At 50.2% G+C, this 21,334-nt stretch overlaps 1 protein-coding gene across 8 annotated transcripts in view; it reads right to left on the bottom strand.

The window, feature by feature from the left end:
- The window catches only part of LOC100115854 (fat-like cadherin-related tumor suppressor homolog), a 278,987-nt gene that overhangs the window by 101,606 nt on the left and 156,047 nt on the right, over window positions 1–21,334 (bottom strand). For 6 of the 8 annotated variants that reach the window (XM_032601346.1, XM_031924920.2, XM_008215986.3 and 3 more), the window contains one exon: window positions 18,352–18,436. The exons of the other annotated variants lie outside the window; for them this stretch is intronic. The gene's annotated coding sequence lies outside the window, so the exon portion shown is untranslated. Of the gene's footprint in view, window positions 1–18,351; window positions 18,437–21,334 lie in introns of those variants that run through there. 8 annotated transcript variants of the gene reach the window in all.

The raw sequence follows: 21,334 nt of genomic DNA, 5'->3' as shown, positions 1-21,334 counted from the left end.
CGTTAATTCCCGGGGATGGAAATCGTAGTAGACGCGACACCCTCCTCCTCTGCTGCTGCTGCTGCTCTGTTTATTATTCAGCGCGAGGACACCTGCTCTTTCTTCGCTCTATACTCTTTCGGCTCTGAGATATAGCCTGTGGAAAAAAAGAAACGAGAGTACAGGCAACGACTGGAAAATATCGGCGCTCAGCAATATACTCCGTGTACGACAGCGTCATCTCCGCGTCGTCATTTCCCCCCTATAAGTTGGAATTCGAGTATTGTATGTGAAAATGTGGAAGCATCTGTGTGATAAAGTGGCGCGAAACAAACGCAAAGACGCGATAAAGATGAGTGTCGGATAAAATGAAGAATACCACGACGGAAGTCGTTCCCTTTGTGAGAGAGATTATCTGGCTGACGTGTAGGTGTGCGCGTCGATTTTTCTTTCGCGAACGAAAAATCGGCAGCTAGCGCTTTTTTCGCCGGATATCCACGATCAAAATGATCCGAAATCGATCAGCGCGTACAATGTCAGGATACGTTCAAACATTCTCTAATTCCTCGAAGCTTTTCGAGGTTGCTTTACCGCTTTCCAGAAAAATTACTCATCCAAACGATCTCGAATTAAACGTGCTTCTCTGGCGAAACGCACACGTTTATCAGTGTACATTAATTAAAAAAGCACGACGTTAGCTCAACGGATCCACTCTTGCAGCAGCGCTTACAATTTCCGTCCTCGGCTCATCGTCGCTTATTAAAACTGTTTGTTTTACAATCCCGAAGCGAAAAAACGCGAGCCAGCAGCAGCGCCGGCTGTAATTATCCGGCGCCTCGAGTACCGCGGCCGACATCATCGTCGTCGTCGTCGTCGTCACTCGCGCACTGACTTATTCCTGATGATATAAACTAGAAGTCACTCACGTCGCCGGCAGCCGAGGTTAATCGCTACTTGACCCAATTCCGTCTTCTCCCTCTCTCTCTCTCTCTCTCTCTCTCTCTCTCTCTCTCTCTCTCTCTCTCACACACTCTCTCTCTCTCTCGCTCGCGCGCCTTAATGCGCTATTGGAACAATAAAACGCACACGTACTCGCGCTCGAAAATCTCGGCTGCAGCTTTCACGCACACATTCCTATACGCTCGCTCTCGCTCTCTCTCTCTCTCTCTCTCTCTCTCTCTCTCTCTCTCTCTCTCTCTCTCTCTCTCTCCAGAAGTAGCAAGAAAAACAAAAGCGGTCGCGTAAACTCGGAAGGGCAGCAAAAGAAAGGCGAGTATTTATAAAACAGAAGCCAGCAGCGGGAAAGTAAGAGGGAAGAGAGACCGGCTGCTCGCGCGAGGTGAAATTAAGGGAAGAAGAAGAAGAAGAAGAAGCAGCAGCAGCATAGAGAGAAGGAGGAAAATAAAGGCCAAGAGTCCACTCGAAGCAATGACTGTAAGAGGACGAGAGAGCGAGAGCAAGCGCAACAGCGGCCTGAGAGAGGAAGAGAGAGAGAGAGGGGGGGGGGGTCAATGCGCTCTGGAGGTGCATTGCCTCCAGGATGAAAGGATAAGAGTATATAGCTGGGAGAATCGAGGCAAGAAGCGAGCGACGACCAACTCTCTGCGCGAATATCGCAAGAAGAAGCAGCTCAGCCGCGGCCGCTGGATAATATGAAGTCTCTGCCGTCTCTGCATATAGGCAAATGCGCGCGCTAGAGCTACAGCTGGAGTCCGCTGCTGCACGCATCCAACGGAGCGGAAAAATACCAACGCCGAATCCTTCGATCGACATTGAAATCCACCGGAATTATATTAAAAAAGTTACTCCAGTCCCGGCTAATTCCCACCGACTCTACACTGCTGTATATACCGAGGCGCGAGAAACATCTCTTATTCTCTCGGGAAACAATTCCAAGGTGCGTAGCTCGCGCGTGCTCGGTCTGACCCTTAAATAACAATGATTATCGGAGCGCGGCTCGTAAAAAGTATCGGCAGCAGCCGGCTGGTTGAGAGCATAAAGAAACAGAAGAGAGGCTGCGCGCAGCGAGAAAAAGCTGGTCAGAGCGCGAAGCGAGAGTATACAGCGTGAGGTAGAGGGAGGGAGATAAGCGAGGCCGGCAGGTGCGCCGAAGCGGCGGCGGCGGATCTCTACCTCGGGATAAAGCGACGTTATGCGAATTCCCGTAATTACGTCGGTGGGGCCCGAGTTACGAGCGAATTTCTCCCTGTACACGCCTGACGCGGCATGTAGATGCGCGCGCGACGAGTGCGCGGAATTGCTCGCTAGCTCGCTCGCCACGGCGGCGGAGGAGGAATTTATTTAAAAACTTGATTGAAAATGCCTGCGAGCTTCTATCTAGCTAGAGAGCCGCTGCTTCTGCTGCTATATTTGAAACTCTCGGTGCGGCATTCACTCTTCGCTCTGCGCGTTTGCGTTGGATCTGATAAGAAATGCGTGCGCTGTGTTGGGCGGTTTTTTCGGGCACACGAGTGTCTACGAGCCTATCTTTTGTGTGTGTGTGTGTGTGTGTGTGTGTGTTTCGTAATTAGCCATGGAGTGCCAGCGAGGTTCGATCGCAGCGCGGTGTACGGAAGAAGTATATTTTATCATCGCAGGGATTCTCGAGTCTGGAAACGATTTGTGCTCTCCCTCTCTGCAGCGCGTACAGCAGCGATTTTTAATAAACAACTTATCTACAACTGCAGGTGCAATTTCAGCTTTTGTAGAGTGGGCAAACTTCAACTAAAAGACATAATGAAACGCACGAGCTAATAAGAAGGATAAGAAAAAAATCGCTCGAGTCTTTCCTTCGCTTAAAAATCGTGTCATAATGAAAAACTGCTCCACTTTTGCCTTTAATTAATTCACACCTTAGAAAAACGAGCACACTTGCGCATGCAATAACCATACATTTTTCTCGTCAGCCGTCACTCGAAACGCGTAGGTGTCTGCAAGCGTACAGCGGCTGAGAGAGAGTTTCGCAGTCCGGCACACGACTCGTGTCCTCGCGCTTCTCGCAATTAGCGCTTCCTCTCGAAGTGCGTTCCTCGCGCTATCGCTAAAAATCCTCATCGGCTTCTTCCGCCGCCCAAGAAGCTGAAGAGCCAACGCGCCACACACACACGCATCAGCGACGACAAAAGCTTCATTAGAAGCGCGAGCGCAAGAGAAAGAGGCGTAGTCTCGTTAGGACAAATTAGCCGAGGGCTAATGGACGTATAAGCCGACGGTGCAGCTGCTTCTATTTTTACTCGCGTGCAGCGCGCGACCGATATTTTTCCAGAACGTAATACACGGTATGTGCGCCTTGTCGGCATCCCTCCGCGCATATACCTTTAATTCCATCTCCCCGCGACGGCAGCAGGAGTTTTCAAGCAGAAATGCGTGCGAGAGGGAGAGCGAGAGAGGCGCTTCTCGTCGACGGCATGAGTATAATGATTTCTTTTTTACGACTGGACGATTCACTTCGGCCGCCTCCCCCTTAATTTTCCTTTTTATCCCGGCGCAGCTCTCCGCTCTCTCTCTCTCTCTCTCTCTCTCTCTCTCTCTCTCTCTCTCTCTCTCTCTCTCTCTCTCTCTCTCGCTCCTTTATCTCGCGCGATCGCTTCCCTTTTTCTGGACAAAGAGCGGAAGCCCCAGAGTATATACCTATAAGAAGCGCCTCGGGACAAGCGCGCCGAGTTTTAACGGCGCCGCCGTTTTTCCCTCTCGCTCTTTCTCTCTTGGCTCGCCGTCGTCTTCTTATACATTTTTTCTTCCGCGCAGGCCGGTGCGTCACCCCTGGATACCGACGCGTCACTTATTGCTCGGATTCTGTATATTATCATCTGCTCTGGCTGAGCCTCGGTTTCAATAAGCCGACGCGCGCGGTATCTTTTTTTTTGGCGGACTGATCGGTATTTTCCAAATCGAGCTGACGCGTCACGCGTCCTGGATATAAATGCATACATGCTGAGTCACCTCGTTGTTGCTATACGACCTGCCTGCGCCAGTGAAGGAGGAGCGTGTATGCGGCAGACGAAGGAAAAGACCGGTTTCGCACGAAGCTTTTATAAATAACACGCGGCTTGGCTCTGCTTCACTTGCGCTGCTGCTGCTCCTCGTGCAGCTGAGGTGAGCTACTCGTTGCGATTCCTCTTCGTCGCTGCTGAGGCAAACAAAACTTTCTTCGAATTTCGCCGAGAGCGCCCAGCTGGCTTTTTTTTCTCGCGGTAAGCCGAGAGCCCTCGGCTCGGGTTTGCGTGATAAGAGCGTGACGTAACCGCCTGCTGCAGCTAATTTTACGCCGCGTTTTTGGCTGCGATCAAAATTTATTTCCCCCTGCACGTTTGCATTGTTGTGATATTTGATTTCGGCATTTTAATGAGAACGTTATCGTGTTGCACGCGCAATCGTTGTGAAAAATGACGAGTCATTAATACTTCGCGGAGAAAACTTGCGAATGATTAAAGGGCTACACGACGCACGCGATCGCGAATCGCCGAGAGAGAGAGAGAGAGAGAGCGTGCCGGTAATAAAAACATTATAATTGATTCCACGCAAAGTGAAACTGACCAAACAAGCCGAAATCCTAGCGAGCGACGAAATATTAAAAGCCCCGTCGTCGACACCGAGCACCACCCAGTGCAATCAATTAAAATTCACGGACTACCCTCTCTCTTTCTCTCTCTTTCCTCATGAAGACGCAAACGATCGAGAGTCATTCGTCATTCTCATAAAAGCGCGTATACAAGTGCAGCAGCAACTCGAGGCACGCAACTACCTCCTCCCCCTCCTAAAAAACCCATCCGAGCAGGAGCGAGAGTCAAACATTATCCCCGAAGAACAAGAGAGCGAAATAAAGGCCAGGCTCCATAAAACGAAATCCATTAAGCGCTGCGCTGGGCAACGCGAAAAAACGCGTGTAATTAAGGCCGCTCCGCCGTTGTTGCACCTGCATTTTCGCGCGTACGCCCCATTGACAATAGTAAATCGCGGCCTGTGCACCGCATATAAATACCCCCTCTCTCTCTCTCTCTCTCTCTCTCTCTCTCTCTCTCTGCAAGGTGGAACGAACCTCGCACGTGAACTGCGAGGGCAACAGCTTGTACCTGTCGTTCGCCGCCGTTGGTTCATCCCGGCGCTGCTGCTGTGCTCTAAGGAAGTAGTCGATAAAACTGGTTTGACGAGTGTCGGGAACTCATGTACAGCGCGGCCACGTCGCCGGAGAAAGAGAGGGAGAGAACGAGCTTCTTCGCGGCGCGCAGGTATATACGTGCACATTGCACACACTGTAGACTCGGTGTGTTGCAGCGCAGCAGCAGCCGTAGGCTTCGTTCTTTCTTCTTCCTCGCGCAACGGCCCTTTTACGCTACGGCTTTTTCGCTACACTCTGCATTTTTAATGACCGGGAAAATGGGGCGGTGTATGAGCGATTCTCTTCTCTCTCTCTCTCTCTCTCTCTCTCTCTCTCTCTCTCTCTCTCTCTCTCTCTCTCTCTCTCTCTCTCTCTGTCTCACGCGAAAAAACAAAAAATTGCCACGGCTTTAATATTGCACGCGCGGAAAAGGGCGCCGGGAGAATTTTGCGTGAAATGCGCGCGAGAGGAGGCTTTAAAAATGCAGATGCATACAGGAGAGAGAGAGAGAGAGAGAGAGAGGGGGAATTCGTTTCGCCGGCTCTCTGCAGTTGGACTTCATCTGCGCTAAATACTGGATGCAAGATGGAGCTCTCTCTCTCTGTCTCTCTCTCTCTCTCTCTCTCTCTCTCTCTCTCTCTCTCTTTCTTGGCGGTGTTTAAAGGGTGCCCGGGCTTTCAAAGTTTTACGGGACTGGGGAACGAGAGGTGCTCTTTTTTATTTTATTTTCATCTTGTTTATGTACAGCAGCCTAGCGATGCGACACGTTCCTTCGTTCCCTTCTTCTCTCTCTCTCTCTCTCTCTCTCTCTCTCTCTCTCTCTCTACTCGCGCTGGATTATGGATGCAGCGTGTGAAACAAAACAATGGCTCGAACTCGGTCACGGATTATATTAGGCGGGCGCGTACTCGTTTTATCGCTTTTATTCGCAGCCGCATAGAGAAATTGCGCAAAGCCGTATACAACAATTAGCGGCGTTTAACGTGCAATTTATTCGCGAGAGAAGAGCGATTATTTTCTCTCCTGGCGCAGCATTCAGTCAATCTCGAGACAGACTTGCCTACTATATGCTCTCGTGAAGTGCATCGGCCAGCGCTAAGCAACAAAAGCGCGGCTATAGTGTAGGTGGGGCGCCTGCGGTCCTGTTCTTACTCTCGCCGGCCGCGGAGAGAGAGAGAAAGAGAAAAAGAGCCTACAGTCGACGGAGAAAACAAAGGCCGTGGCTTTCTCTCTGGAATGCGGAGAGTAAAATGCTCTCCGTGCGTCCCTATACAGGTCGTAGGTACCGCACGGCGGCGGATTCACGCGCAAAAATATTTGAGAGTAGACGCCTAACGCGAGCGACTAATGCGCACCATTAACTTTCGCCATCGGCTCGTTCCTGCGCAGAGAATATTTTATTTATAAACTACTGCGCGTGGACACATACTATATGCGCAGAGGCGTGTCCCCGGAAAGTGAAAGAGAAAACGAACGAAAAGACACGGAGGGACGCAATATGAGGAAATACACGCGTACGGCCCACGCCCGCTACAGACCTTCTATACATTATAACCCGCGAGAAAGATCGATCTAGCAGCTAGTAGCAGCAGCAGCAGCAGCGACGGCGCTTTTGATGGATTTTTGCCTTAACGCGTTTCCGAGACGATGGGATTTCTTTTACGACTCGCGAGCTCACGCATAATGGCTCTCGTGCACCTTCCAGTTACATACAGCCTCTTTCCAGGAGACTTGAAACTACGATGATCTCATGTCACACTGCTGCCGCTGCTGCAGGTGACCGGTCGTCGTCGCGCATGATTGAAGGCTAGCTCAGCTGCTGCTCTCGATCGTGGCAGCGCGCTGATTAAATCTCCGCGGATTACAAGTTTTTTCTGGCTGCCGGCTACGACCGATGCATATGTGTACCTCGCACACGCGTCAATCTCGTCGCGAATGTATGAGTTTCGGTAAATTAGCCGCGCTCCGCCGGACTTGCCAAAATTAATTAAGATTTGGGGCTATTTAGCTAGCCTGGCACCTGGAATTTTTCATATCGAAAAAGTTTTCCCAGCAGCCATACTCAGGGTTCGCATACGCGCGCGAGATTCAAGTGGCTCTTTCTCTCACTCTCTCTCGGATTGTGTTTTCAATTACTCAAACACATACGCTGAACGAGTTATATACACCGCGGCAATAGTGCTTTACAATTTCTTGTAAATGCGCGCGGATTCCAAACGGGATTTTTCTAATGTCTGCGTGAAACTACAGCAGCAGAAATAAAAAATTGAATTAAAAAGTGCCGCAGATTACCCCAACGCGCGGCGGGCGAGATGCAGTGTACGTAGAGGCGTTGCTTTATGTCGCTGAATTCAGTATAAATGCAAAGCCCAACGTCGTTGTAGATATAAAGGGAAAAAGGGACGCTGAAGTGCACGCGGCTGCTCTACCTATATACCTGTGATGGAAACGAAATAACGCGTGCACGAGTGGGCCGCCGCGTAGTTTGACGAGAGAGGGCGGGGGTAGCGAAAGAGAGCCGGAATCTGAGTCAGCTGATGCGAATGCGTGCGCGCAAGCGCTTGGAATATCATCGGCTGTGCTGGAGAATTTTTGCGCTTTTTCGAAAACCGATGCGAAAACCCGATCCTGCAACCAACGCCGCGCCGATGTCGAAGCGTCAGTTCACGCGTGGAAGATTTCCCCGAAACGCGTTGAAAATATACACTCGACAAAGGCCGCGAACTTCATAAACGCCGATGTACCCGCTTGCTCGTCGTCGTACCGTCGAGTTTGTACATGAAAAAGTTTCTCTCCCTGCTCGCAGGTACGTGGAGCGAAAATAGAATGCAATATGGTCTAGTCGAGAGATGACAGCGTAAAAGAGCATCGGGGAGCAGCCGATTCGATTTTCTCTCGCCACGTGCTGTGAATTAAAAGTACTCTGATCAGGCTGTAGTGGTGACTTGATCATTCTCATTACGCGCGTCAAACGAATGGTTTTCCGTTAATTAAACAAGGGCGCGAGGAAAAAGGAAAAATGACCGCATCTATACGTGGTGCAAGAAATAAACAAAAGTAGGGAGGAGAGGGAGAGAGAGATAGAGAGGAGCCTTGACATTAATGTCAATAAATTAGCGTCCGCGCTGCGCTGCGCTCCTCCGATACGGCGCGCGACGTTTCGCCGATTGTATAATCCAATGCGTCGCAGATATATCCACGAAGTGAACAGCGCTTCTTTGAATTTATCGCTGCGGAATGTCATTATGCTGTGGGATAGTCGCGGGACGAGCGAACGGTTGCGATGTTCCACTTTTTTTTTTAAGGGGATTGATGTATGCGTGTCGCTGTTGCTGCTGCTGCATAAAATCACGCGCGACGTCTTCTTTGCGTATTGAAATGAGTTGTTCGGCGAACTACGATGTGATATCACGTTTTGTATGAGGTGTGTTTTTACGGCACGGAGAGAACTTTATTTTCGGTCGTGAATATTTTTTTAATAAAAAATAAACACCGCGAGCACGTGAATTGAATGCTCGTCTCGCCTGAGATAGGCTGCTCAAGAGTCATGAATTGCACGTAACTTTAATATCGTTTCTATGTAGATGAAAATAATATTTCGCTGAAATGCGATGCAAGTTGATTTTTTTCCAAGGTTTATATAAAAATTTGCAAGAAGTTGTAAACGCGTGCAAGACTTCTGAACGACACGCAGAATCAGGGTCGGCTGTATAATTCCTTCTACACGGGTAGTCGCGTGTCGAGCCGAGGAAAGTATGTATTTATAATAACTCGACGCGCGTGACACCAATCCACCTCCCCCATGCTGGCACTTCCCTGTATAACGCTTATTTTCTCTCCGTATACCCCCCGGCCCAACCAGCCGGAAATCAACAACAAGATTACGTAATCGCAATCAATTTCTCGGTAACACGTACATCAAGGGCTTCTCTCGCACTCTTTTTTTCGCGCGCGAGAGCTCGATCCATAAGCCGTTGAAATCGAATATTAATTTGAGTCCGCCAAGAAGCTGCATCGGCTGCGCCGAGCAGGCACTGCACAATCAGCAATGCAAATTAAAACAAACGCTCGGGAGAGTTTGTGCGCGCAGCAATTCTTTTTGTTATATCCGCTCCTTTAAAGCTTCCGCGAAGAGAAAAAGCCAAAGGGGAAATAAAGAGTATAAATTAGCCGAGTCGCGCACGGATAAGCAAACTATGTCCCGTCGCCGACGCCGCGCATAGTTCTTTGATTCAAATGAATTTCACGAAACGAGCTCTCGAGCGAATGCGGAATAATTATTCGCGGAAGTGGCTTGCGCGCCGGCGGTGCACTTTTATTATTCTCCTTTGCGCTCCATTCGAGCTCCTTCTTCTTCTTCCGCGCCGACTTACTTGCTTCTTGGGCAACTTCTTTTTTTCCCGTTCTCTCTCCGAACTTCAATCCTAGTTCTATTCACCGCAGCAGCAGCATCAGCAGCTCCCTTTGCCTACACCGGCCTTCTTTTTTTCTTTTTTTTTGTTTACCGCGGCGAAACTTTGGACCCAAAGACTAATCTAAGTTGAAACCGTAAGGTCGTCGACGTCGCTGCCGCCGCCGACTTATTTTGTTTTCAGAGGAACTTATTTATGTGCGCGAGCCGAGAGAGAGAGAGAGAGAGAGAGAGAGAGAGAGAGAGAGAGAGAGAGAGAGAGCGAGAGAGAGAGAGATTCGTCCAGCACAAGCTCTCCTTTATTTTCCGGCGAGCCAGCCCCCAACTTTCGATTTTATTCCCTGTTTCTTCGCGGCTGATGCACCGAGAAATAGAGAGAGAGAGAGAGAGAGAGAGAGAGAGAGAGAGAGAGAGAGAGACGGGGAGAGAGATTTCAGATAAGCCGTTACCGGCGTCGACGGGTTATCAGCCGCGACACCGAATTATTTATTTAGTCTTGTATCTTATCGCAACCCGATGCCGCACGTCCCGAGCACTTAGCCTCTTCGCTTTCCCCGCCGCCGCCGCGCTTGTGAGCATCGAGTGCCGAGAGAACGTGCAGAGCGCGGATTGTAAGTATACCCGTATACGTATTTATACGGAGCTCCGCCGGCTGAAAAAGTTCTATCGCCCGGTCTTGCAGAGGCTCTTTCTCTCTCTCTTCAGCCGCTGCACTTTTGCTGGGCCTTTTTCGCGGCGCGGGACGACGACCGCAAGTTTAAGCCCTTGAGCGCTTTATTTTTTCGACTTTTTCAATGGAGAGAGAGAGAGAGAGATCTTCTTCTTTTATTCACTCGGCTGCCCGAGTAAATACTTTGTCTTAGATTGCCTGTACTTTCGATAATGCCCCGCTCGCCAAGAGTATACACATGCTCTTTTTCTTCTTCGGAATTTCGAAACTTCGAAAGAGAGATTAATTCGCTCGAGCGCGTGATCTTTTTTTCTTTTATCTCGTGTACCGCCAATGTAGATTCTGTACCTTAAGCCGGTGACTCGTAAACACGGAAAAATTTGGACTGCGTGGCCTAGTGAAATTAAATTAAAGAAGTACACAGAGGTAGAGAGAGAGAGAGAGAGAGAGAGAGAGAGAGAGAGAGAGAGAGAGAGAGAGACACCAGTGCCGGTCTCGCGAGAGCGCAAAACTTCGCGAAGTAGCGCCGGCTTTACTGTGTGTGTGTGCAACTTTGCCAAGACAAACAGTGGACCGATGAAAAAGTACTCAACTACGGGGACTCCATTAGGGGAATTAAAAAGAATTAAAGCTCAACGCGTGTATACGAGCTACTCTAGAAAATTCAGGCTCGGAATCCCGTCAGAGCTTTGTCGTCATCGTCGCCGCCGCCGATGATCGAGGTGTAACGAGGAAACTTCATCGCCAGACTCCCGGGCAAATGGCGAACGCGCGCGTCGTGTCTGAATGGCTTATTTGCGCGCATCGATGAGCCGAGACATCGCACATTCTAGCCGTCTGGAAGCTGCTGCTGCTGCTGCACACGAGCGAGTACCACCACCCATACACATAGCGGTAAGTTAGACGTCGTCGATGAGAGTACGGATTCGAGCGGGCCGCTCAGGCGTGGCATCGATTCCCTCCCCCCTCTCATTGAAATTTCACCCTCCGGCGCGACACAAGCTTGCGCTTTTTCTCCCTCGCTTCCCTCCATTTCCCTCCGGCCTTTCTCTGACTACGTATTTCTCCATATGCGCCGTGTCACACTATATAGAGCTCCCTTTTATCCGTGCTGCATAACATAGCGATTGCTCGAATCGTCGTCGAGGCTGCGCGCGACAACAGGTAGTCGACGTCGCAATCCATCCCGGCTGCTAATGATGGATACCCCGCGAAAGAAAGGAGCTCGTAGATCAGGAAACTCGAGCAAGTTTTGAGAGATCGCGCTGCAGGAGGCGGCCGGCGTCTTGAAATAAAAATATGACCGGCCGCGCCGAGTACACTGTGTGTATATATACATACATAGAGCAGGGAAATATGGAGAAAGAGAGCAGCATGAGGAGGTAGACTTTCTCGCGGGAGATTACCTTTTCTTAACATTCGCGATGGGAAAACTTGGGCTTGAGCTGCTGCCGCGGCGGAGGCCGGAAATGCAAAACTTTCATTCAAGCAGAAAACTCGGACTTTCGACGTATATTATGAACGAATAAGACTGCGCGCCGAAAGTTTCTCGGGCCTAGAGAGCTCGGCCCCGAGGCAGCTTCTCTCTCACTCGGATATTGTTCAAAAGTTGCAACGACGACGACGACGACGACTACAGCTGCGCAGCCGCGCGCAAATATTTCTCCATCGCCTAAACGCGCGCGCAGTAGAGTAGCATAAGCTGCAGAGGAGGAGAGAAACATAACGCTCGCCCGATAAAAAAGTTGATTGCACGGCGCGCGGGCTTTTCGAAAGCGCAGCGAGAGCGGTGGTAAAAGGCTCAATATTTAGGAGATGTAGCAGCGGCGAGAGAAGTGCGCAGCGCGGCGACAGTTTATCGTGCGGCTAATATCGGGGAGCCGGCGCGTATAGTGGCTCCTCCTTAAGCCTCGTCCGCGCGTATAAGGACTCTCATAACTTCCGGTCCATGCACTCTGCGCGCCAGCAAAGAGAGAGAGAGAGAGAGAGAGAGAGAGAGAGAGGGGGGGCTCCGAATATTGCGCGGCCTGCTCCTCCCGAAGTGGTCTTGACACATTCTCCCGCAGCGGCAGAAGCAGCCATTCCTGTACATCTCGCCCTGGCAAGACATATTGGAACGCATCCGGATGTATTCCGAGCGGCGCATATCCGTGTGTTTACGGACCGGCCTCTATTTGCTCTCCTTCCTCGCTACGCAGCCCGGGATTAATTATACCGAGCGGTTCGCCGCGAGAGATTTTCGCCGCCGCGCTGACATTGCGCCGACGTCGTTCGCCCGACCGGAAATGCTAATTTGTGCAGTCTTCTCTCTCTCTCTCTCTCTCTCTCTCTCTCTCTCTCTCTCTCTCTCTCTCTCTCTCTCTCTCCTCTTCCTCTGCTTCGTCATGCGATATATTTCACTCTGATTGCTTTTGATTTGCCGGCAGTTTGCTGCGGTGTAACACTGCACACGTGTGGAATATCGAGAGGAAGCTATCGCGCATTATTTATACAGGTGCGACAGCTGCGTCGGAGCTAGAAAGAGATTTCGATACACCGAGCGCGTATTTAATTGCCGTTTGCGGGTCAAGAAGCTGCGCCCTTTTTCCAATTATCCGGCAAATCAACAGGTAGCGATTAAAGCGCGCGCGCTTCTCCATTATCTCCCCCCGTCCTAATGATACGTACTACGAGTCTCGCGGGCGTAGTGTTGCAAGCTGTTACGCGCGACACATCCCTTTATACGGCGCACGCGAAGAAAACATCGGAAGCTTTTAATTTCGCCGTTTCACCCGCATCCCTGCAGAGCGAGATCTTTTCCGTGTATATCAGTATACACACAGGTGTGCAGCGATGTATTATAGGTATAGGCAACCGTTATCGGACTGTTACCGCGCGCGCATACCGAATTTGAAATTCATATGGCTCGAGAGTGCGCGCGTAAAAGATACGCCGCAGCGGCTCATCCATCGAGAGAGCGAGACAGAGCGAAACATTAGGCCGGTGCAAAATCACATCTATAACAGAGTTCGCTCTCGCGCATTTCAATATTGAAAGATCCGACGCGCCGCTGAAAGGCGCGCGTTTCGAACTCGTCGCACATCAGAGTAAGCTGCCAGCGCGCATCCAAACGGCTGTACAATATACGTACTCGCACGCGCGCGGGCTTCGAGGAAAGCAGATATACGTCAGAAACGCTGCGAGCGAGAGAGAGAGAGAGAGAGAGAGAGAGAGAGAGAGAGAGAGAGAGAGAAGGAAGAGCGGGACGAGAGGAAGAATGCGCGGCTCGAAAAGTCAGAGTTCGCGCTCGTTCGAAGCTTGCGCAAGCTCGTAAGCGGCGGCGAAACGATCGCTCCGGGGCTTTACACCAAGACGAATGAGACAGTAAAATCCCCATTGCGCGCTCTCTTCTCTCTCCCTCCCCGAGATTATTATGCGCGATTACGCTATATACGAATAGGTTATACGAGGTTAGCCTCGAGAGTCTCAGCACGCGCACACGGCAATAAAAGGATGATTCTCGCGGCTTCAAAAATTTACCGATGCCGCCGCGGAACGAGGAAGAATAGCTGAATAGAGCGCGAGAGGAGAGATATAATAGCGTACAGCACGCGGGGAAAGACAGTGTGAAAGGACGACGAGAGAGTAGGTATACGTGTGCGCAGGCGCCGCTCGCCCGAGCAGACGTGAGAAAAGTGGAAACGCTTTCATTGTTCGAAGCGCAGCGTTGCTATGCTTGCCGAACATTTGAATGGCGTTCGTGTATGTGTAGCAGCGAAGACAGAGCTGAGCATTGTTGATCCACGGCGGCTCTAATCGCGGAAAATTCGATAAGCTCGAAAAATGTGCGCGATTTATCGATCGGAGTGCTGTATGTATACTAACATAGGAAATTGCATAGGTCGCTCTATACTGTCGATAATTACTGCGGCTCATTACTCATTAGATGTTGTCTTTTAATATTCGTGATCGCGGAAGCCGAAACAATTACGGAGCAACTGCCGCTCGTATAGCCGCGCGTCGATTGCATTGCGGATTTTTATTTCTCTCTTTTGCTACGGAGCTGGATTCCGTTATCGGAGAGAGAGAGAGAGAGAGAGAGAGAGAGAGAGAGAGAGAGAGAGAAGTTGTTCTATTTTCTCGCCGCGGAGGCGGTTATGGCGTATTTTTGCGGCCTTTGTTTAATTGTTACTGTTTATCGCGGCGACGCCGTTTGTACGTGTATCCCGTTTACGTTCGGTCGTTCCAATTTCCGCTTCGCGTTGCCAGCGTGATCGCTCTGGCGATAAAGGTCTTTTTCTTTCTTTCAATGAAGCGCGCAGCTTCGATTAACGTTGCCTATTCCTTCGAATCATTAAAAATCCTTCGATTCGTTCCACGCGGAAATCGTGGCGGCGGCAGCGGCACTTCAACGATCGTGCGTGCAAAATTCTTTGTTCTCTCCGCGATTATCAAAGCAATTCGGTCGACGAAATCCCCGGCAAAGCGCTTGGCTCCCCGTCCTTATGTGCGCTGGCAGAAAGTCGGTAATCCGGGCGGTAAACTTTCCGCTGTAGAGAGATTCGCATTGCCTTTGGCTCTCTGTCAGTGTCGGCGGCGCGTCGAGCCTCGCTCTCTCGCCTACATACTTTTTATGATTTTCACCTATATAATCCCCCCTTCTGTGGAGCGCAGCGCGATCCCTATCCTTTCACTCAGACCCTTTTCTCGCGCCGCCGGCGCGTCAAGCGCGTTTAGCAACGCAAAGCGACTGTGTGTGTGCGCGAGCGGTGTCTTACGTATGTATGTATATGGTAGAGAAAGATCTGAGAAGAGGTATAAAAAGGCGCAAATTGTAAAAACAAGGGGAGCGTAAAATGAGCTTTCCGCAAAAGCCACGCGTTCCATTCTATTTGCATATATGCTGAAAACTGGCTTTACGAACGGTAAACAATCCTACGCGAGTGCGCGCCGGGCAAGGACGTTGTTTATACGCGTTTGCGCAGGCTGACCGCCGCAAAAGCAGAGATATCACCGCGGTTCTCGGAAATTCAAAGCCATGCTTACCGAGAGTTGTTTCCCGTGGAATTTTTCATTTAGTCGAGAGCGAGCCCTCAACGGTTTGAAGCTTTTCCCTCTATCCGGGGGTGGAGAAAGACATTAGCGAATTGTCGAGTAGCGCAGCACTGACGGTAAGACAGACATAGATACGCACGTATAATGCTCTCGGCATTACATTTCAGAATCAATCAAGTTTCGGAAGTTGCTAACTCCGCAGGGGTATGTGAAACTGTACTCGCGTTCCCTATCTGTGCGAAAGTGAAAAATAAGGGAGAAAAACAACGTTCGCTAGTTTAACATAGGGCACACGCTCGCTGCGCTGAAAAAGTTTTTCATTATCTCGAAAGAATTGCGAAAGCTCCCCCATGTTTATTCACATCCTTCGCTGCTCTCGTTACTCAGAACGAGCAAACTATTTATCGGTACGTAGCAGTAGTCCCGGGTAAACAAAAGCTTCTCCTTCTCCCGCTCCCTCTCGGTTTGTATATATCTATGTATACGCGATAAAAAGTGTCTCGGGAATTCAAAACGCGGCGGCTAATTAAAACGGAGGTGCTCGCGGGCGGCCGAAAAATGTAATTAGCGTGTCGTACGGCGCACAAAAGACCGGTATATATACATACAGTGCATGTACAGCTATACAGAGAGCCGATCGCGGTGTGGCGGGCCTAATGATGATGTATGTCTCGGAAAGACGAGCAGCGCAGAGCAGCAACAGCAGCAGCAGCTCTAACTCATGACTGTACATCGGCCGAAGGAGGAGGCGAGGCTTCTGAGATATATGTGCGTCGCACGCTGAGCAAACCTTCCCTTCCGCTTTTCGCGGAGGAGGTGCCGCCGCTGCTTCGTTCGCTTCTCTGTGTGTATACTCCCATGCACTAGGCTGAATGATACGGGCTCCGACAGAGACGCCGACTGCGGTGTGCGCTCTTAATTACCTATATATATATATATATATATATACGTCGCTTACTCGTTTACTCGCGGCGCGAGCGAGCGCGTTTTCGACTTTCATGAGGTTATTAAAATTGCAGCTGCTCTTTAATCACGGCCGCTGCGGCTCGAATTTGTATTTCCGCGTATATTTTTCGCTTTCGGGGAAGATCTCTCTATCTCTTATACATAGATTTATACAAATGACGTTATCCCGAAACGCTTTACAGCTTTTTGTAAACATCGTTTCGCGATGGCAACTCAGCAGGCGATATAAAATCCACCGTATTCCTCTTCGAGAAAATGCGCATATTTCCGGGGTATTAAAATCTCGCCGATCTTCGCGAAGCACGTGTTAAATCCCAAGCGCATTAGTTCGTTTAGTTTTAAGAGGAATTAGCTCGCCGATGTACCGCACGCGGAGCGATAGCCGAGGAGGGAAATTCTGTTAACTGCAAACCGCGAGAGAGCGAGAGAGAGAGAGAGGGAGAGCGTAACTACCGGTCGAGCGATCTGAGAGATATTAGCTATGCGCGTGCGGCGACCACCACCCGCTCAATCAGTCTTGGTTTACCTCGATCCTCTACAGCCCCCTCCCTCACTCCACCAATACTAATTTTCCCCCAGACGCTTGTTCCGCAGCCTCATCCTGTCGAGGAGGCGTTAGTGTCATCTCTATGCGTATAACGCGCGACTGCTCTCACTCATCCGTCATCATTACGATCCGCGTGTTATATCGTTATTATACGACGTTATTTTCTTATGAAATATGAATAACGGATGAGCCGCCGCCGCCGCGAGTTTTTCCGGCTCGAGCCGCATTTAAAAGTTAAATTCGCGAGAAGAGAGAAGGAGGTATACACAGATCGAGAGCGTTTGCTCTATAAGTTTGGCGAGCGGCTTCGATATTCCGCCGAGCGCTGCTTGCAGCGGCGGAGCATTATTATACGCGTCCCGGAATAGAGATGAATGTCGAGTCTGCTGCTCGATTCGCGTGACTTCCTCGGGCTTAATTTCAGTTGCTGTGGTGTTTACAAGAGATTTTCATATATGACGATCCGGGAAAGAGGAGAGAATGTAGGTTATGCGCGTCGTTCTGGTGCGTATACGTCAAGTACAGATATCGACTCAACGTCGAATCGAACAACCTGCAGGTTCCTGCCGGAGCGAGTAAAAACGCAACGATTAGAAGCTATATGCGCAAGACGAAAAGAGAATGAGAGAACCTCTTGCGCAAACATCGCCGAGGCGCCTCGACGTGCATATCTCCACATACGCGTTCGAATGTTTGCGCCCGGCATGAAGCCGGATTACAATCGCAAATCACACGTACACGCATACACGCAAACGCACGTGTGTGTGGCTTCGGCTCGCGCGTAAAATGCAGATTAGAGCGCGCGGGGAATCGCCGGGATATACGTCGCGCGTATGGCACCTGGCATTAGTATAATTTACGGGCATCGCGAGAGAGCGCGAGCTAGGGAGCGAAATTTTCTCCTCCTTCGTATAAGTAGGGCGGCAATTTCCGAGAAGAGAAAAAGTGACGGCGGCCTCGCGAATGAAAGGCGCAGCTTATAAAAGAGCCACGACGACGAGAGAATTAGAACGAGTTGGGGGAGGTCGGCTGGCGGGCGAATTTACATGACAATGCGGAACTCGTTTGATTCCTATCCATCGTTTGCTCGGGGGAGGCTCTCGGAGCTCCCAGGTGTAAATAGCCTTTGACACTAATTAATCGCACGAGTTGATCCTAACGAGCAACACCGCGCGTTAGCGCAGTAGAGAAGCCCCGGCAACTTGCCCGGCAAAGCTCTGACTGTGTGCCAGGCTACAGGTATATGGCTGTTCGCTCTCTCTCTCTCTCTCTCTCTCTCTCTCTCTCTCTCTCTCTCTCTCTCTCTCTCTCTATCGGTGCAGTGTATATAATACAGGCCGCCGCTGTAATTTCGCCGCAGAGCATCGCGCTGGGTTAATGACCTTCTTATGATGACAATGAAGCGACAAACTGCTCGGATCAACGTTTCAATCTTCATACGGGAAAGTTAGGCGGCCGACGGAGCAGCCTCGTGCAGCTGGCGAAATCGATAAGGTCCGGTACACATACACAGACACACACAGTGTGTAACGATCGGCCTAATTAATTGGAGTTAATACTAGCAGTAAAGCCAGTCGTAAACCCTCGCGCGTGTAATGACAGATTGCTATCGTCCTCTTGACACGCTTCTGAATATTTCAACTTACATGCGGCGAGTACTCTGTATCGCGTGCTACTGCCATCAGAGCGTGTAACCACTTGGATGTGACGACGGTCGTTTGGGAAACTCACCTGGAACAGAGAAAATTAAGCGAACATTAGTCAGTGCACGTGCCAGCTGTCAGAGAAAATCATACGTATGCGCACGAGAAAAAATCGAGGCTATACCATTGCAGAAGTTGAAAAAAGCCGTGCGCATCTTTAAATTTAATTCAAAATTAAAAAATTTTTAACCGCGGAGGTCGCCGGAGCACACCTGCGCTGCGGAATAAGGCCGCAGGCAAAGGTGTATCGATTATGGAACTGCGGGCGGAGTCGCCGCCGCGACACGACTACTATGCTCGTGTGTACAGCTTCGTGTTTGGATACGTATAGCAAGCGTTCAGGCATCGCTTGCCACATTACACTTTACGGTCTGCTTCCTCGTCAACGTCGCTCAAAGTGGAATTAAATTCGTGCCGCTTCCGGCTTCCGGCCGGCGGAGACGTGCACTCTCTCGTCCCGCTAGGAGGGAAGTTGTCTGCCACGGAATATCTTTCGCAGCAGATGAGGTCGCGGGGGTGGCCCGGTGATAAGAAAGAAAGTCGGCGTTTTTCCCTGTCGACTGACTCGATTTTATAAGGTCGGCTATGTGAACATTCACGCGCACTCTTTCACTCTTATCAGACCTCTATATAAACGCGGTACGCTTTGACGGCTCGTGTGTACGTGCACCGTGAGGTCTTGAAAGCATATTGTTCGACGAATCTCAGCTATGTAATATATGACAGCGAATATAATAGGACTTTGAAAAGAGTGCTCTATATTCCGCAGAGAAGAAGAAGGGCCAGCACTCGTTCACTCCAGAAAACTCTGGAAAATTCAACTCTGCAGCAGCCGCACGAATAAAACACACAACCAGCGCAGCGGCGGGCCGTGCGATAAATTCATGAAAAGCTCGACTGAAAAAGTAACGGTTTAATACTTTATTTTAAGGCTATCGCGCAACAATAAGGATCGTCGGGGGGTCTGCGTCTGACGGCTTCTCCTTGCGCCGTTCTCTTGTGCAACCAGACGAAGTAGGATGCCACCGACGCGTTTCCTCGCTCCTCTCCTTCTCCGCTCCGTCGCTGTATCAGACACTCTCCCGTCGTCGTCTTCGGTACTTTTATGCAATCGCGAATATTTATTCCCATCTTTTTCGAGGACGGCGAACCGTTTATTCGTATAACACATACGCAGGATGAATAGTCTGTGCATCAGCGAGGATTCGCGGAAGCTGTTGACGATAAAGGCGAGAGAGATTAGCACGGACGTGTCGGGCATAATTTCAACTTTTTGAGCTCTTCGACGCGCTTCGGAATATCGATGTTTTGATTATTTTTCGTGGAGCTTGCCATTGCCGCGATGTGCTACCGTCAGAGATTGTACGTACTCGGGCCGAGTGCATTTTTCAGAGCTCACAGGTGAAGAATGCCTTTGGCTCGTATAACAAGCGGTAATTGAAATTTTTTCTGCACACTCGTGCTGATTTAGCGTGAAACATTGAGCAGAGCGGAAAAGGTCGCGTGAAACGAATAGCAAAAACTTCTATACACTCGAATCAACGTTGACTGGCGCTTTTAATTACACGCGACGCCGCAGACAATCGAATTCACGCCATTCAGAAGCTGTTCTGTGAAATTTTTGAAAATACAACAAGAAACTCGGTCAAGAGCCGCGCCGGATTATATTCGCTGCATTCTATATACGAATCGCAACGTCGCGCGCAAAAATACCGTATACAGAATACGTATACTCCTCCACTTCTGATGGCAGCTGCGCACATTCTCCCACGTCTCGGGACGGCACGTAACATCCTTTTGTCTGCGGCCCTCCCCTCTATTTATGCATTTATAATGGAGGCAGACGCACACTCGCGTGCACAGGAGCATCAGTGACTACCCGAGAGAGAAAGCAAGCTCGCGGCTCTCTCTCATTATTGCGCGTAGCAGCAGCAGCGCCGGCGGCGGCGGCGACAATAGAGCCAGCCGCGGGGGCGTAAAACGATCAAGCCGCGCTGGTGCTGTTGGATTTTCGAAAATTAGCCATCTAGCTGAAAGTGCTCAACGGCCGATGCGAAATTAGCGGCTCGCTCTCTCCCTCTGTCTATGGTCCTGCGCAGATAGATAGATATAGCGCAGAGGCGTATGAATAGGTTCTCACTCTAGAAGAGGACGAATTCCTGGCGGAAAACGAACTGCTATAAATGAAGCGTTGAAAGCGCGCTGCGCCTCGCGTCTTTCTCTCTCCCCTTGCAATTCACTGCACGCACACGCCGCTCTCGCTCGGCTGCCTGGACCGACTTCTGCTCTAAAGACCAGCGCCGCGGCGATGACGCCCTTCTTCTTTAATTACACGGGACCGGATTACTCCGTCGTAAGCTCGCGATGAGAAGTCAAGAGCTGTCATTGAGGGTATAGCTATATAAGGTCTGGTTGGGCTTTAAAGCTACGGATATGCGCGCGTGTATACGCTCGCCATTGTCGTGCGCGTCTCGCTGCACTTTGCTGCGCGGGAATTATGAATAGGCCCGAGTCGAGAGCGAGAGCGACTCGAAGAGAAAAAGCGAGCGAACGGAAATGGCATAATAAATTGAAAATAAAATGCAACGGATGCGCTGCAGCGACGCGCGGAAATGGGAACGGCGCTGCACGCATCGGGGGAAAGTGACGAAAAATTAATGAAGCCTGAAAGCGCGTTGCTATTTAATTATAGAGCGACGAGAGCTGCGAGAGACTAACTGCAGTTCTTCTCTCGAGTACGTATACAGCAGCTGCAGCGGTATACTAGTGCATCGCCTGCGTCGAGCTGCATTCGGATAAATAAACAGCGTACATAGGCAGCGTTCGAAATTAAGTTGCGTAGATATAAGAGGATTACTAGCACCTGTGCACTTGGTACGCAACGAAAGTATAATAATAGTGTAAGAAAGGGTACGCAGTGTAGTGT

The sequence above is a fragment of the Nasonia vitripennis genome, chromosome 1 (assembly GCF_009193385.2).
Source record: "Nasonia vitripennis strain AsymCx chromosome 1, Nvit_psr_1.1, whole genome shotgun sequence".
Taxonomy (NCBI): Eukaryota; Metazoa; Arthropoda; class Insecta; order Hymenoptera; family Pteromalidae; genus Nasonia; species Nasonia vitripennis.
This window is presented reverse-complemented; position numbering and strand designations above follow the sequence as displayed.